General features: G+C 44.3%; 1 protein-coding gene and 1 long non-coding RNA gene across 2 annotated transcripts in view; one reads left to right on the top strand and one right to left on the bottom strand.

Annotated features, from left to right (window-relative positions):
• The window catches only part of LOC124177455 (transcription factor AP-2-epsilon), a 205,486-nt gene that overhangs the window by 8,431 nt on the left and 181,758 nt on the right, over positions 1-15,297 (top strand). The window contains exons 2-3 of the mRNA XM_046559824.1: positions 334-515; positions 5,534-5,601. The gene's annotated coding sequence lies outside the window, so the exon portion shown is untranslated. The remainder of the gene's footprint in view (positions 1-333; positions 516-5,533; positions 5,602-15,297) is intronic.
• LOC124177469 lies at positions 4,597-5,495 on the bottom strand. The gene is made up of 3 exons (XR_006869619.1): positions 5,411-5,495; positions 5,096-5,201; positions 4,597-4,886 (listed from the first exon to the last, which is right to left on the bottom strand). It is a non-coding gene; the product is annotated as an uncharacterized LOC124177469 (long non-coding RNA).

Here is a 15,297-nt window from a genome sequence, read left to right as displayed (position 1 = left end):
ACCTTGTTTCGAATACCAAGCGCCAGCGTTATGTATCTGTTTGTGATTTATGTTAATGACTCATTACCAGACCGTCAAAAGGATATAATACTCTATACGTTCAACGTATCCGCATTCATACTCTGTAGATGTGAGGTGTGCATGGGTGGGAACGCCTGTATACTTTATGCAAAACATACCAGCAGGTGGACTCGGGCCTGACTGTGTAACTGGGATATCAAATTACCCACGAGAAACCTTCTTTTCCCTTAAATCGTTCATGTCTTTTAAATAATTCTCCTTCCTCGACCAAACATCGATACTCACCGTCTTACGCTCTGAATTTTGTTGAAGCTCCGAAGGCCACGAGGGTATCGTGTAACGGAGAAAGAAACGGCGACCTCTAGGGGTACCAGCGAAGTTTTCGCTGAACGTCAAGATTGCTGCGACCACAATCAGTCAGGATGTCCTTCCCACTTACCGTTTTCATACGTTCTCTGCCGAGGATCCAGTTGTCCCAGCGTACACGCGCCTATGTAAGTATACATTTACTCACGTCATTTGTAGCTCGGTTACAAAGGGGCCAATGTCTGATTGTTTCACGGTGAATTCATACAATGTGGATTTCACGAGGGTCGACCTGAGACTGTGGTCTAAATCAAAGGGCCTCAATTGTGACCGACATTATCAGCATTACGACCCGGCTTGATGCGTTTTATAAAAGTACAATGGTCTCAAGGCACGGGGAGTCAAAACGTACTAGTTTACGGTATCGACCCGTTACCAATTCTTCCAATACGAAACGCTAGCTGGCGATGTTTTTTCCGACTGTCGGAAATGTGACGAGACGTCGCACGATGATTGCAATTGTACCCTGCGCCAGATCAAAGCCGGTGAATGCGAAAGCAGTCCACATATCGAGCGGTGTATAAGTAGTGATCAATCACGCAAATCACCTGCGCAAAGTTCAAGTACATACTCCACCTTTACGCGTAGTGTGCGAATATAAAAGATCACAGGTTCGTGAAACGCTGACAAACTTGGTTCTGCAGGCACGATTAAGAGGACCAATGGAAAGACGACGTTGAATGTCGGACGGCCCACGCGAGAGGCGCGGTCTCCATCTTATTAATCCAAGTTTCTTGATCTTGGAATCTGAGGGTAATAATAACATCTCACAGGGTTTGAAGATCGCGCTTATGCTGCCTGCCGCTCGTCCTCTGGTGGTTTCTGCTGCTCACCCGTACCAACACACGAACTTGTAAACGTATATATACGCAGCCCGTCGCGTCTTGCTTTGTGGTGCAGCGACCCGTGTGATTACTAAACTCTGCTCAGTGCGCTCATGGTCCTTTCGCGAGGCTGCGTTCGCTTCACCAAGCAAAGCCAAAGTTGTTGCACGTTCGGGACTTTCCCAAGCACCACCGGAGTCAGTACCGAGCCCTGGGTAGACCGTAGAATCGGCGCAGACTCCGGGCTCCCGGAGTCAGGATCAAGCTTAACTCCGGTAATGGATCTCTCATAAACAGACGCGATTGCCAGAGCCTTTGTGTTATAATCACGAAGTTACAGAATAAATTGCACCGCGGTCTCAAAGCAATAGCGCGGATGGCTTTATACCTACGTATGTACCTATATTTAAGCGTTGCAAGATAATAGTGCGGAGTTTCGACTTTGAGGGAAGTTGACGTCGTGCCACATCGACCGTTTCTTGAACTTTCGAATCGCCTTTCTTTGCCTTCGATTTATCGGCGTTGCGAACCCGGAGAAAGAGAGTAAGAGAGTAACTAGCGAAAGAACGACCGTTGGAATGGTTTTAAAATTTTCGGAGATACAACGGGTTTATATCCAGGCCAAAAAACAGGGCGAAGCACTCCCAAGTGCAACTTTTCCATCGGACTTTTGCCCAGAGGCTAAAAATCCGTCGAGAAGAGTTGGGGTTTCACTACTCGCTCGAATGCTGGGGTGCTCCTCGTTGACGAGCTACTTGCTGACGGCCCCGGGTCTGAGATTCGAACCAGCTGTCGAAAGCTTGCTTGCTGCTTTTTCCAGTCCCAGTCCTTGACTAACTCTGCAATCGTGTTAGACGTAGGTACACACGAAATACGATTGTCATTCGTTGCTGAGATTCGTTCGGAATTGATCCTGCTCTTCGTTTACAGTGGCGGATACTCACCGTCGGATTGAACAGTTACGTTGGAATCTACGTGTCCCTGTAACGGTTTACTTCGCTCAGTGTTGATTGACGGAGATCAACAGGAAGAGAGGCTAAATTCGACGTTACAAACAGTGTGAACCACCATGGAATTCGGCATAACAATGTTCATAGCGAGCGTAGAATCCATGCGTGGATGTTCGAAGCTGAACGACGTCCTTGTAGTCTCATTCCTGAGCGAGCATCAATCTTCGTCGTAGTCGCCGAAGGTCTCCTCCGGTCCTTCTCAAAACTAGGTATACACATCTCGTCTCCACGCCTCGTTCGTCCTGCCGAGTATAATTATTACGTATATTATGCACGGTGGTTAACTCCCACCAACAAATTGGTTCAAGTAAGTCAACGTATGCTAAACTTCCGTCAATTCTCGACTTTCCGACTATCCTACAGGTTGACGTATCGCTTTGCGACCTATGCCCTATCTCATCCTGCCACGGTCAAACTCGACGAGTTAATAACCAGCTAATTACTTCGGGGCCTTGCTTAGTGGATCCATGCTCTGGTGTAGGCCTCGTTGGCTGTAGCACTACAAGCGTAGACTTAGCACGTCTGCAACCATCAGGATTTTGCCGCGAAGCAGTCGTATGCGGAAAAGTTTTTCCTACTTGGTACATTTTTCAACACGGAAATCCGTGAGTTTTGATATACTGACTTGGATTGGCTTCGTTGAAGCATTCCAAACGTGTTTCGCAGATTTTGAACTCACGTGAGGTTGATCGATAGATCGTGATTTTATTGACTCGCAATTTAATTATTTTTCCATTCAATACTTTCCAATGCGAGTTTAGTATATAGTTTCGCCAATGGATTCAAGATCGTTTAAGGAACGTTCTTATCACTCTAGCCTTTCCACTGCGATAATACCTCATTGGAAACTACAAAAAATGCATAGCAATAACCGCTTGACGAGGCCCTGAAAGATGTAAGTTGCAAAATTGCACCACCATAACGCGCCGCGATTTTTCCTTACAATTATCGCGCTCCCTCGTCTTTACTGCAACAGCATAAACGGCAATTCCAACAGTCACGTCGTTTCGCGCGTCGGCTCGGGAATCTCTATGCTTATATAACACTAACGGGCGTCGAGGATGCAAAGGGTTGATGATCGTCGCAAGTGCAGGAGGTCACAGTCGTAAATACCGTAAGCATATTTCTCTCATTCCGCCTTGTGTTCTCATCCCGCGTGTATTTCTCTCTTATTCAAAATTACTCTCCGAGTCGATCCTTTCGCTCCAAGTTCTCTTCATCCTCGCCACAGTGCTAGGAGGGCATGACCATGGATGGTATCGGCACAGCCAGCGAGTCTATATCGCACTGGTGGTGTAAACGCAGATGTTTGTACAGGTATTAATACGCGGCAACATGCGTGAGCTGCACATACGTACGTACATGCCGGCGTGTAAAGGCGTGTGTGCACACGAACATATGACCGAGTACCCGTATACCTATAGACGTGTTTGCTTTGCACCGAGCTCATTAGGAGATGGGCCGGTCTGGCCTCTGTGGTGATTAACATGGTCGTTATGCCATGCTGGCAAGGCGGGGCATTAAAAATCCCCCCGTGATATATGCGCTGATATTTGTTTCGTTTGGTTTTCAATAAGTTATCTTAGGAACGGATTCATTGATTGCGTGAAAAATGACGCGTTCGTTACCGATTCCTTCGGCCGTGGCAGGGCTCCTATCCGCCTGTTTGTGCGAGGATGACGCCGTCGTCTAGAGACGTGAATACAGTGCGGCGCCTCCGAGGCTCGGGATTGTATATATACGTACCCGTCGGTGTATCTATGGATGTATGCATGTATACGTACCGTACATAGCCACCGGAGTAATAGTATTCAAGTATGTTAATACTTTAGAGAACCACAGATCATTTTCGGCTCTCCGCGCGCATGAATATTCACAAGATGTCGGTGATTATTATACACCGGCTCAAACTCTACCTTACACTGCCTAGTTATATTATGTATATGTATATATGTATACATATATACGTGCAGGCATCCACTATCTGCCAAAATTATCGCAAATTCTAGCTCGTAGCTACTTACACCGCATGAGGGGGGCATGTCCTCCTTCTCTTCGTCGTCTTCCAAGTTTCCAAAGATTCTGTTACATCTCTTGAGATATCGTACGGAATAGCACTCCGAATCCGAACTTGCTATTAATGAGCTGAAGGATATATTCCTGCGGTAATCAATTTCATCACTAAAATCATATCCCGAGATCGTCGAGTCGAACGCGAAGTAGGAAAAGAAATAGAAATATCATACGTGATACAGCTGCAGAAGTGATGGGGAATACTTGAAAAGTTCTTTTATAGATATATAACGTTACACAAAATCGGAATAAAATCGTTCCGGTTCCCCGTAATGTATGTTTTATGTCGATATAGTATTTGATTCTCGAAATCTTGAATTGATCCTTTGCAAGTAAAATTTCCGGGGAGAGACACGTACAGTATTCATATACATATAAATACGGAGCGAACGGACCGGAATGGTGAATGTTTTTGAAATCGAATACGTCTCATGCGCCGAGATTGGGGCGGCAGGCAGGCAGGCAGGAGATCCCCAAGCTGAGAGCCTGATGCTGGTGCACCCCATGTATTTTTTACAAGTTTGCCCGGAAGGCAAGGTGAGACCCTCTCCGATCGCGTATAAGCTATACCCCGCGTAACCATAGTAAATCACTGTAATAAAGCGTAAAAATAGTGAACGCGAGTTGCCACATATGGCACGGTGAAATTAAGATTTACGTATAGTTTCGATTCTGATTTTTATTTATTTTCATTTTATTCATATCGCGGTCTTATTCATTCTTCGACACTTGCACGTCTGACGTATATGTGAAAATATCGAGCGTTGAATTTGTCTTTTAAACAACATAAAAGTTACGTACCGTGTCAGGGAAGCTCAATTTAAAGTATCCGCGCGGTGCACTTGACGTTTTTTCTTTCTTAATATTGTAACCAGGGAGGTTAACGTAGTTTTGCTGGGGATAAAAGCTGTAAAATGAGGATAAATAAAAAGTTTATACTTGTGAATTAATTACAAGAGTTGACGAAAAAGAAATAAATACAGGTAGAAGGTGAAAACAAAAAATGAGATAGAGAGAGGAAAATAAAATGGAGTTGTGGGGGACATTTTTATTTAATGTCTGAACGGGGAGAGTTTAGCTAGGTACTTGTTATACATAGGTACGATATATACGTACGTATATATACTATCCACTTCAAAGCTGGTTATCTCGTCTTATTCTGAGCTCCCCGCCAGTTTTTTTTTTTTTTTCCATAATTTTCTCTTCTTCTTTTTCCATCATACTTGTTATTTTTTTCAGTCCGTGACCAGCGCGCGACCGATGGAAGAAGAAAAGAAGGGAATAAGTTTTAAACCACGCCGAGCAGGGTAAGAAAAATGTTTTATTTTAATTAGTGGTGGGTGGTGGTTTGTATAGGGTCGACGAGAGAGGGGAGAAGATCTCTTCCTTTATTCTTTCCCCGGGAAGTAATGAACCTGTAAGACATATATCTAATCTGTAATTGGATTTTCCCTTGATTCTTTAATTGCGGCAGTTGTTCGTTATATTTTTTCAATTACCGTACAAATAGTCTTTTACTCGCCGTCAGGCAAAAGACCAAGAACCTTGTGTCGGCGTCGATATAATATATACACGTCCCTCCACTATGCGATCGATCACCACGGTACAGGTAATATTCGAAAACGAAATTAGCATGTTTTTCACAACGAACGAGTTACGTGTAATGTTACGCTAATTAGCCGGTATACTAGCCGCAGTTTTCGCAAGTCGACGTTTTTAACCTCTTATTCGCAAAGATTACCACCGGAGAAAACTCTTCGTGTGCTCCATGGTGATCCGATTACGCGAATAAGACGGAATTCATACCGGCGATGAAAAAAAGCTAACGAAATGAAATAAAATAAAATGACCGAGGGTCGTATAGTTGGACTGTAAAAAAGACGCGCCGCTGGTAACGCCATCGGCTATCTCCTCTTGGGCGTTGAAGATTCTCCGAGTGGATAAAGTCGCGAAATTCGCCCGAGGGAATCGGAGAGAGATTTCGCTCGCCCTGTTCTTTTGCGCTGCGTTCACCACAGCCGAAAGAATTTTTTTTTTGCGGCCGAGGTGTGCCGGGATTCGTTTTAATCGCATAGTATATTTTCGCGTCGTGTTATATGCGGAGTGTGGGAAATGAAATCTGATTTTTCTTCCAACTTGGATGAAAATTAATGAATAAATTGAAATCAATTATCACAATGGGGAATTCCGCGCGTTTTCTGGCTATATTACCTAGTGTGAAAACATACATCGGAATTTCGGCTTGCAAAAGAATCTCCGAATGCTAATTTTCGTTTTCCCAAGACGTATTCGGGCGACTATGTATCCGTATAATTCAAGAGAATTTGCGTAAAAAAGAACCGTCTAAATACGTGGGTCGCGTTGGGTTTCGACCGCTTTGAAATTGCAACGCTTTCGTCGACTCTGGGGCAACGGCGGAGACGAAGGAAAGGGAGCAGAAGAAGGAGACGAAGGAGAAGCGGAGGCGGAGGTTGAAAGGTCAACGGTGCCCGGGGCTCCGGGAATGTCGGAAAGCGCGTCAATTCGGTACTACGCTCCGCGTTCAGGATCGCGTGCTCTTAAACGTATCCAGCCGAATTGCGATCGTGATGTTATGCCTGGAATTTCAAGTATATACCTGAGATTAGCTGGACCGGAGGCTCCACGCTTCTATTCGTGGCTTAGATTTTGGATTTTAGAACATTCGGTTCTCCACGAGGCATGTGAATCCTCCGCTCACTAAAATGCAGGTCGCACTTTTCTCTCGACGGAAGCAAATCCTGTACGTGTAATATACGTTGCAATTTCGCGAGGTTCCTTCGTTTTTCTCCATCTTCAGCGACATCTTTTATTAACTCTGAGAAAATTGAAACAAAAAATAAAATGCGAAAAATAGTAAATATGAAATTTGTCACGCGCGAGGCTTTCGGCGAAAGATTCTTGCTCTTTGAAAAAAATCAATTCGCAGAAGTACAGTGTATATAAAATTTCGTAGCCTTGGTTCCTTTCCCTTTTTCTCAAATTTTTTGGGTCAAAAACTGTTGCCTAGGTTTCGATTTTGGGAGCCTATTTTGTGACTAATCGAAGCCTCTGTAACTCGAAGATTAAATTTTTCATCAATCTCATGTCCCCAACTTTTGTCAAATGGTTCACAGTTGCGTTTAACGTAACCTAAATTACATTGAAGAAATGATTTCTCGGAATACAATAATTGAAAAATCGTGTAGCAATTTTTACAAAATAATGTCACTGCCCAAATATGATGTGAAAATCGCAACGATACTTTTCGTACTGCGATACAGCAGACATTTTGAAAGAAAGGAAATATCGAAAAACATTTTCGTTCCACGTGTAAGGTAATTTGACCAATTTCCTCTTCGTTCGTACCGTCGGAACAATTGTTGGATTGGATTTAATTTTGATTGTAAAAATTGAAAAAATACTTTGACCGAGTGTCGATAGTATCGAGTATCCAACGACGCGAGCGATCAGCGAATAAAAGTGAGTCTTTTAGAAAGGCGGAGGGTAACACAGACGTAAGGAACGTTTACGAGCGTTCGCAATGGCACGTGAAGTGCGCGCTAAGAGCGTATATAAACTCGATGTAAGGGTACATGTACATATTTCAGCATTACCAAAGGCGAATCTACACCGTATAACGGACGCGTGCAAAGTCGAGGATTTCCGTAAGCAGGTGGTGGAGGCTTCTCGTGCACGTACGTGCATCCACACAACGGCGCGAGCAACATGCGATTAATTTATGGACAGTGCCCCGGCTTTATTACCGACTAAGAGATTGTAAATTACATCGGGCGACTTTAAGTCCGTTTTTCTTCCAACGAATATACCTACGCCACGGTAACCTTACAAGCCCTCCACGTATCTACCTTATGCACCAACCTTACGTGTCTCGAGGTGATCCTCGGATGCACTTCGCGGTCGAGCAAACCCGCGGATCCCGATCAAGTCAAACGAAACTCCGCCTTGTAACCACAGGTGGTTAACCGGGCGAAATCCGCGTTAGATCGGCCGCATCCCCGACTCGAAGCGGGGGGTGTAAACAATGACGGTATATATCCAGAAAGTAAGGGCGTCGGGCACTTGGCACGTAGGGACTCGCCTCCCGCGTCCAATTACCAACCTTGCCAACGCGACCCGCCGTCGTCATGGGGGGCCCTTAGACGCAATTGCGTTTTGTTCCCTCCTTTCCCCATTCGCATTGTTACTCAGCGTGATTGGAACCATTGTTTTTGCCTCTCGTTATTATTATTTTTTCGAACAGCTGAGAGATCCTTCAGTGCCAAATCGGCCGCTTCGTTTTTACCTCCGCATCACGTTTCTCATCTTATCTATTGTATAGGTATATTCGATCTTACGCCGTGTCACGTGATCGTTGTTGTAACGAATTTTTTCTTCATTTTTCTACCCCCATATCGGGGGTGTGTATCCCGACCGATAAATTCGGTGCAACAACTTGACACTTGCAAAATTATTATTTATTTATTTTTTTTTTGTACAATAATAACACTTTTTGAATTTTTAAAAGTGAGGCGAGTCGAAATATAATTTGAAAATTCTATTTCTTGCATGGGAGGTGCAATTTTCTTTGCACACTCGTGCAGAATATTCGAAAGCTGTTTTCCCAAGTCGAGTACGTATAAAATGACAGTTTTTTTTTGCCAAATTTTAGCTTAAGGACAACGGCATCGAAATTCGTCACACGAGTCACGCTCGATTGCACATACAAACAAGGTATTCCGATGATGGGCAGTCGGGTGCGGTTCGATCAGCGTCGTCTCTCTCCACTCCGCATGGATTTTTAACCGCGATGAAAAATATGCGAATATCCGGGAACACGCGGAACAGATCGTTAGAGGTGGAGTTTTCCTGTCCGTTGCAGCGCAAGCCTGCCCATCATTTCAAAGGCCTGACGTTTTCAATATTTCAAATCTAAAACCTGAATGTTTTCAACCCTCGATATAAACCGTATTGTATAAAACTCGACGAAGTGTGCTCGAGGATGAAGATGAAAAATCGAGAAAGAAAAGAAAAGGAGTTGGAGCAAAAATGATGCGAGGTTTGTGCGGTGCTCGGAAAGACGAAGAATTTCTATAAAACGTGAATAATGGCTACACTCGGAAGAACTGTAGTTTCACGGGAGAAATAATCACGAGAAATAAATACCAAAGTCGTTCGAAATTAATTCATGCAACGATAACTGGCACTTAATTTCTAAAGTACAGTGATAAAATTTTCCATAGGATAATAACAAGCGCAGTTGCAACGACGAGGTTGCATTCGAGAGCGAAACGATGCTCACCGTTTCTTTCTCATCGTAACGCGCGTTTTATGGCAAAATTAGTATAGTAAAACCGTTTACAATTCGGCAAATGTAACTCGGACCGTAGGATATATTTAGTTTTCTATTTTCCCCGCGCGAGTGTAAACCCGTACTCAATTCTGTTGAGTATACACGGGCCGGTCTGTAAAAAGCGAAACCATAAAGGATAAATACACAGTGGCAAGGATCATGATCACTCCGGAAGAAGAGGAAATAGAAAAGGAACGAGGAGGAAGTGAGAAGAAAAGAAAAAAGCTAGCGAGAGTGCAAGAAAAATGAGAAGACTCGCTCGTAGCCGAAAACTGTGCGGTATGGAACCCCTGCCGTCACAATTCCCGCCTAGCCTCGGGCCAAATAGTATAATATACTTTCTCGCGGAATAGAGATCCTTTGACAAAATCGTCCTGTGGGACCTTCGGGGACCGGCATGATCCACTACGCGGTCACCAGGAAATGACTCAACTACGTTAGGATATCGCGTTATCGTCGCGTCGTTTTCCCACTCCCAAGAAAGACAAACCAACCCTCGTTTCGCCCCGAAATTCTGCCGCGCCGAAGCGCCTTTCTCCGTCAGCAGGGTGTCGGGATCACGGTTCCTCGATTCTCGGGAACAAATTCAAAAAACAAAGAATTTTTTCCCGTACATTATATACCGTAAGAATCGAGGATCAAGCTCGATTTGAAAAACCGTTGGCTTAACTGGTAGTCGGAATGTTCGGTGAAACTTTCTTTGAGAATTAAGGTACGTCATCTATAACCAATAAAGACATAAAAAGCCTTGTCCACACGTAATTTAGAGTTCTTAGCTCGCAGTAGGTGGTGGCTACCTCCCGCGGTCTCGAAGGATCGTCAACACCTCACGCCACACCACCGACGCATATCTCTCTCTCCTTACCACTCTCCATTTCGAGATTTCATCTCGATCCTCTCCCATCATGCACGTGGGCTCGCATGTTGCTCGTTTTTCAGTTCATGTATTCAATTTTGTGCAACGAGATTAACCTGCGGACATATTCCATTATATATCTTACGCAAGATTGTCCTGCAAGCTCGTAAGCTTGGACTTAAATTTGCAGTACAATCTGTGTAGGTAACATTTTTTGTCAACGTCGAGAAAAATGTGTCAAGATTACTTCGACTTCTTCTAATTTTCATCGTTTTCGTTCGAAGCATACGTTGGAAAAAAATGGGACACTGCAATTTATTTCACGCTCGTCATTTGAACGTAAGTTAATCGTGTAAATTTGACACTTTTCGTCCAGCTATTGCCGAGACCATCGTGACAGTTTTTCGGGAAGAACAGATCGACATTTTTCGAAAGATCTATTTTTTTCGAATAAAAGATATGTGAAAATGTCGAGGTTGATCGAAGTTAGGAAAATTCATCAACGACCGAAGCCAATGCTTATCCTGTATCGCCATACGGGATAAAAATGACTAAAATATAAATTGAAACGCATCGGCGCATCTGGATATCTTCACGAAGTACCGAGGAATTATTCGCCTGCGTGTTTGAGTAACATTCTTAGCACACGCGATTATAAAGCGCGAGCGTTGGCAATACAAGACGCGTCGAGCAACGAGTTGACCATTACTTTCAATTTATGTCCCGTGTGATCTTCGCAGGTCCGCAAACTTGAGGGACCCCCAGCTGATGCAGGATGGTGCGGTTAAGCTCCGCGGCTAGCGCAAGCTTCACATAAATTAGCCAACCGTTTGGTAAAACCGCATATCTCCGACCGTGTACCGGACGCCTATTCTCCCTCGCCCCTCTCGCCTTTCGGATATAACCGACTCACTCGCTCATGAAGACGTTTAGGGACCACGAGGACGCGTGGACCGGATGTCCTGCTGAGCGGTCCATGTTTAAGGGTTAAAACGAGGATGAAATACTGGTGAATATTATTCTGGTTCAATTTGTTTCATTGCGTCCTCGACGTCCCCCTTAACCTTTAATCGTACTTCACCTCTCTCGATCATATCCTCTTTTTGCTCTCTCTAGCGTTGAAGCATCCTTCGGTTCACTCGGACGGTGTGAAAAGCAAAAATTTTCGGCATTACCGGCCGCTGGAACAATTCGTCTATAAATTACAACGAAATTGACACGTTTCTCAATTCGATTCTACATTTTTGTTCGAAATCGAGTGCCTTGCGCGTATGTCGTCCTTCGAAATAGTCCTTGTGCCGAAAATGGACAACGAAACGTTCAAGTAGTTGACCATTTTTGAAAACTTGTCTCAAGATCTCGAACCGGGATAAATTATTTGATCAAGTTTGTCCGAAAGGTTGTACAAGCGACGAGTGCGTCAAACGGACGTCTCGGTTCGCAACAATACGGCACGAAAGGCCACGGATTGGTGGATATCGCATAGACCGTTGCCCTGCACCTACTAATCTCCTTTGTAACCGGGATCCGGCGCTATCCGGGACCTACAGTAGCGAGTTGCGAAGAGGCCGAGGGGAGGGAGGGGGTCGGTTTCTGTGCCAACCCGGCTCGTAGGCCTTGTCCAAAGCGGCGTAGTGCAGGGTGGTGGGTACCTACCGCCTTCCTATACCCACCTACCTATACACACACCCTGCACACGAGATCGAAGCGAATTTCGAAAATGTATGCGCACACGTCCCGATTCACAAGGAGGGTTGTAAACCTCGCCTTGGGCTAAGAGTTCGGTAGTAAAGGAGGGACGATGTCGGGAGAGAGAGAGAGAGAGGGAGAGGGGGAGATACGCCCTATTCTCCACTAAATTTCACCCTGCGTATCCACCGCATAGGCGTGCCCCTCGAATTTCCGAGACCCTTCTTGGCCCTGCGTGTGTGACACGTGCGTGTGCGGGTCTTTGTCTGTAGACCAGATCCATGAACGAGCAGTGACCCACGAAACCGACATATTGGCATTGTTTGAGATAGGAGGAAAATTTTTCAGTGGGGTCTTTACAGGCCCTCCTCGATCCTCCCCGTATGTAAAATGCTGCAGGGTGGCAGGTCGCGGCTCGCGGACGCCTCGTCACGAACTGTTTTATCGCAACCGGGCTGCCATGCAGGCTAAAAATATAACAACGTTCGTCAATTGATGTAAATTCGCGTACCTTGGAACGTGACGGAGACATAAGCGAAAAGAAATAAAGAAGAAAGAGAAAAACTCGTTTTCCGCGGCAAGCTGCTTTCGTACGTTCCGTGAAAAATGGCGTAAAATTTTTTTGTTTCTTCAAATTAAAATTCTGTCGAGTGCGTAAGATACAAGCGCGTATTTCACATTATCTGATAGTTTGGCGGGCAATGGTGCAGGGTACGATGGGCGCCCGGGTTCGACCTCTCGGACTTTGGAATGTAGCGTGCGTGCCGCCCACGCCGCACACGCACCGGGCACACGCACGAGCACACTCGCCACAAATTAAACTCACGCACAGCCTGCGGCGTCGTACCAACTAATGAGAGACGCGAGCCTCTCCCCGATGATAAACTAAAACCACTATACGGATAGAATCCTGTAAGAGCGTACATGTGTGGATTAATATGTATATCCTGAACTACGTGCTACGATTTTACGCACATTTCGTACACGGGAGGCGGAGACAACGACGGTTGCGCATTGTTAAACTTTTGGGTAATTATCTTTGTCACTTTGTCGATTTGTCAAAATCATTTTTGGAAGAACCGGAATATCGAATTTTTAATAGACGTGAAAATCTTATTTGTAGAATTTAAACATGTGGAAAGTACAAGTGTAGAAAATTGAAAATATTGAAAGTAGAAATACGGAAGGACGGAATATTGAAAGGTGAAAACGTAGAACGGCTGAATCGAGTATCTCTGCACAGGATTCTATATTATCGAGAGGGATTATGATGGTTCTAGAATTCGGTGTTCTATGTTTTCACCTTTATATGCTTTTACTTCTCTATATTTCGACTTTGAACGTTTCAAAATTCTATAAATTAAGTCTCCGCTTCTGTAAGAATTCGATATTATATCGGCACTTGGATTTTTTGATCTTTCTTCATTTTTACCCGTCCCCATTTTTTGGCAAATTAAATTTCGGTTCTCATATTCGTTTCGTTGTTTTGCGGTTAGGCGGTGTCAACAATGCCAGAAATCCGAAGAATAAAGACTACATACACTTGGTTTCTTGTCCATTAACCTGTTGAAATAATCGAAGATGGTGCCTACCCTTGAAAATCACATTTTTCCTACATACTTGAATAATTTTGCAATTCACAGAGAACTTTTTCATTTCCATATCCGAAAGACTTCATCCACTCAAAGCGTTCTTATCGCCCTAAAACATGGAAAATAATGTCTCATTCGCTATAAATCATACAATGGTCACAATTTTGAATAAATACTGAATCATTTTTTTATTTTTATTTCGTGTTTTACACTCCTATTTTAATGCACGTAACCGCAATTCAGAAGAATCCGCTTAAAAGTGAAGAAAACGTGTAAAAAATCGCAATTCAATAGTGAACCGATGAAATTACCAGAAAAAAAGGATGTTGACGGTTCTGTATTCATCGGTTTCGCCGTCGTTGTTCGGATTCTCGGCTGTACGGATTCAAGTAATACGAAATCGCGGAAAGGTTATATTATTTTCAGCAAAAGGGAGCGTGCAGCACGGGCGATTCAAACGACATCGAAACGATAAACGAGAAGATGCGTGTAGAGGTATAACGATACGAGCGTAGGGCAGGAACGCGGAGGTTTAGAATCGAGGAAAGGTAATATAGTGCAGCGTATAGCAATAATATCGTAAGGCATGTTTCTTGCGGCGGCGCATGGTTAGGTACTTAGGCATAAATTTTGAACGCCGATTTCCGAGCTTGTTCCCGCTGTGGGTGTCCGCCGGGGCTGCTCGACAAGTTTGAAACTAATGTTTTATCACGAAACGAACGAATTAAGAGCTGTATTACAGAGATAATATATCCCCGACGTCCGAGAGCGGTCATGCGGCCGTTTTTTTTTCTTAGAGTGGTATTTTTATGGGAGGAATACATGGTTTTACGCTGCTTTATGCCCGTTCAAATGCTCGATTAACACGCTACGTCGCCGCTGCTGCTGCCGTTGCTGCTGCTGATGCTGACCCAGGCCTTGGGTTTATTCACGCCAACCTGCTGCGACTCAAGGTTCATCTTATACGCTCGTTAGCGTAGACTCGCTTCGCAATTTCTTTTAAAAATTATTCCTCACTTGCGCGTCATCTCCGTGTGGAATATTACAGTCCCCGAGTTGATTTACTCGTCGATTCTCGATCGAGACACCGCACCAGCAGAATTACCCCGGATTCCGAAATACGCGACGAGGTCCCGATGTACAGAAATCTGGGGAATCGATACGCCCGTTTCGCATATCAGGGTAAAAAGTATTTTTTTTCTCCACCCTCTTGGAAAGTTCCTTTCGTCAACTTCAAAGACTCAAGGATATTCGTGGAACCTTTGGCAAGATTTCGGCGAATTTTACACGTTGTACATACGTACATGTGTCAGATTTAGAATGCAGAGATCAGATATGAAAAGAGTACATATGTATCGCATATATATATGTATTATACACGTACAGGTATACGTAAATGCACGAGTTTTGATATTTCGTGAGAAATTTGGCACGACTCGTGTCTGAAAACGTAAATCAGTTATGCAAATACAGTTTACAACGCGGTTCCTGCTGCAGACGGCGCGTACGCTTTCAA

Source organism: Neodiprion fabricii, chromosome 3 (genome assembly GCF_021155785.1).
Source record: "Neodiprion fabricii isolate iyNeoFabr1 chromosome 3, iyNeoFabr1.1, whole genome shotgun sequence".
NCBI lineage: Eukaryota > Metazoa > Arthropoda > Insecta > Hymenoptera > Diprionidae > Neodiprion > Neodiprion fabricii.
Note: the sequence above shows the minus strand (reverse complement) of the source record. Positions and strands in the feature narration are given on the sequence as shown.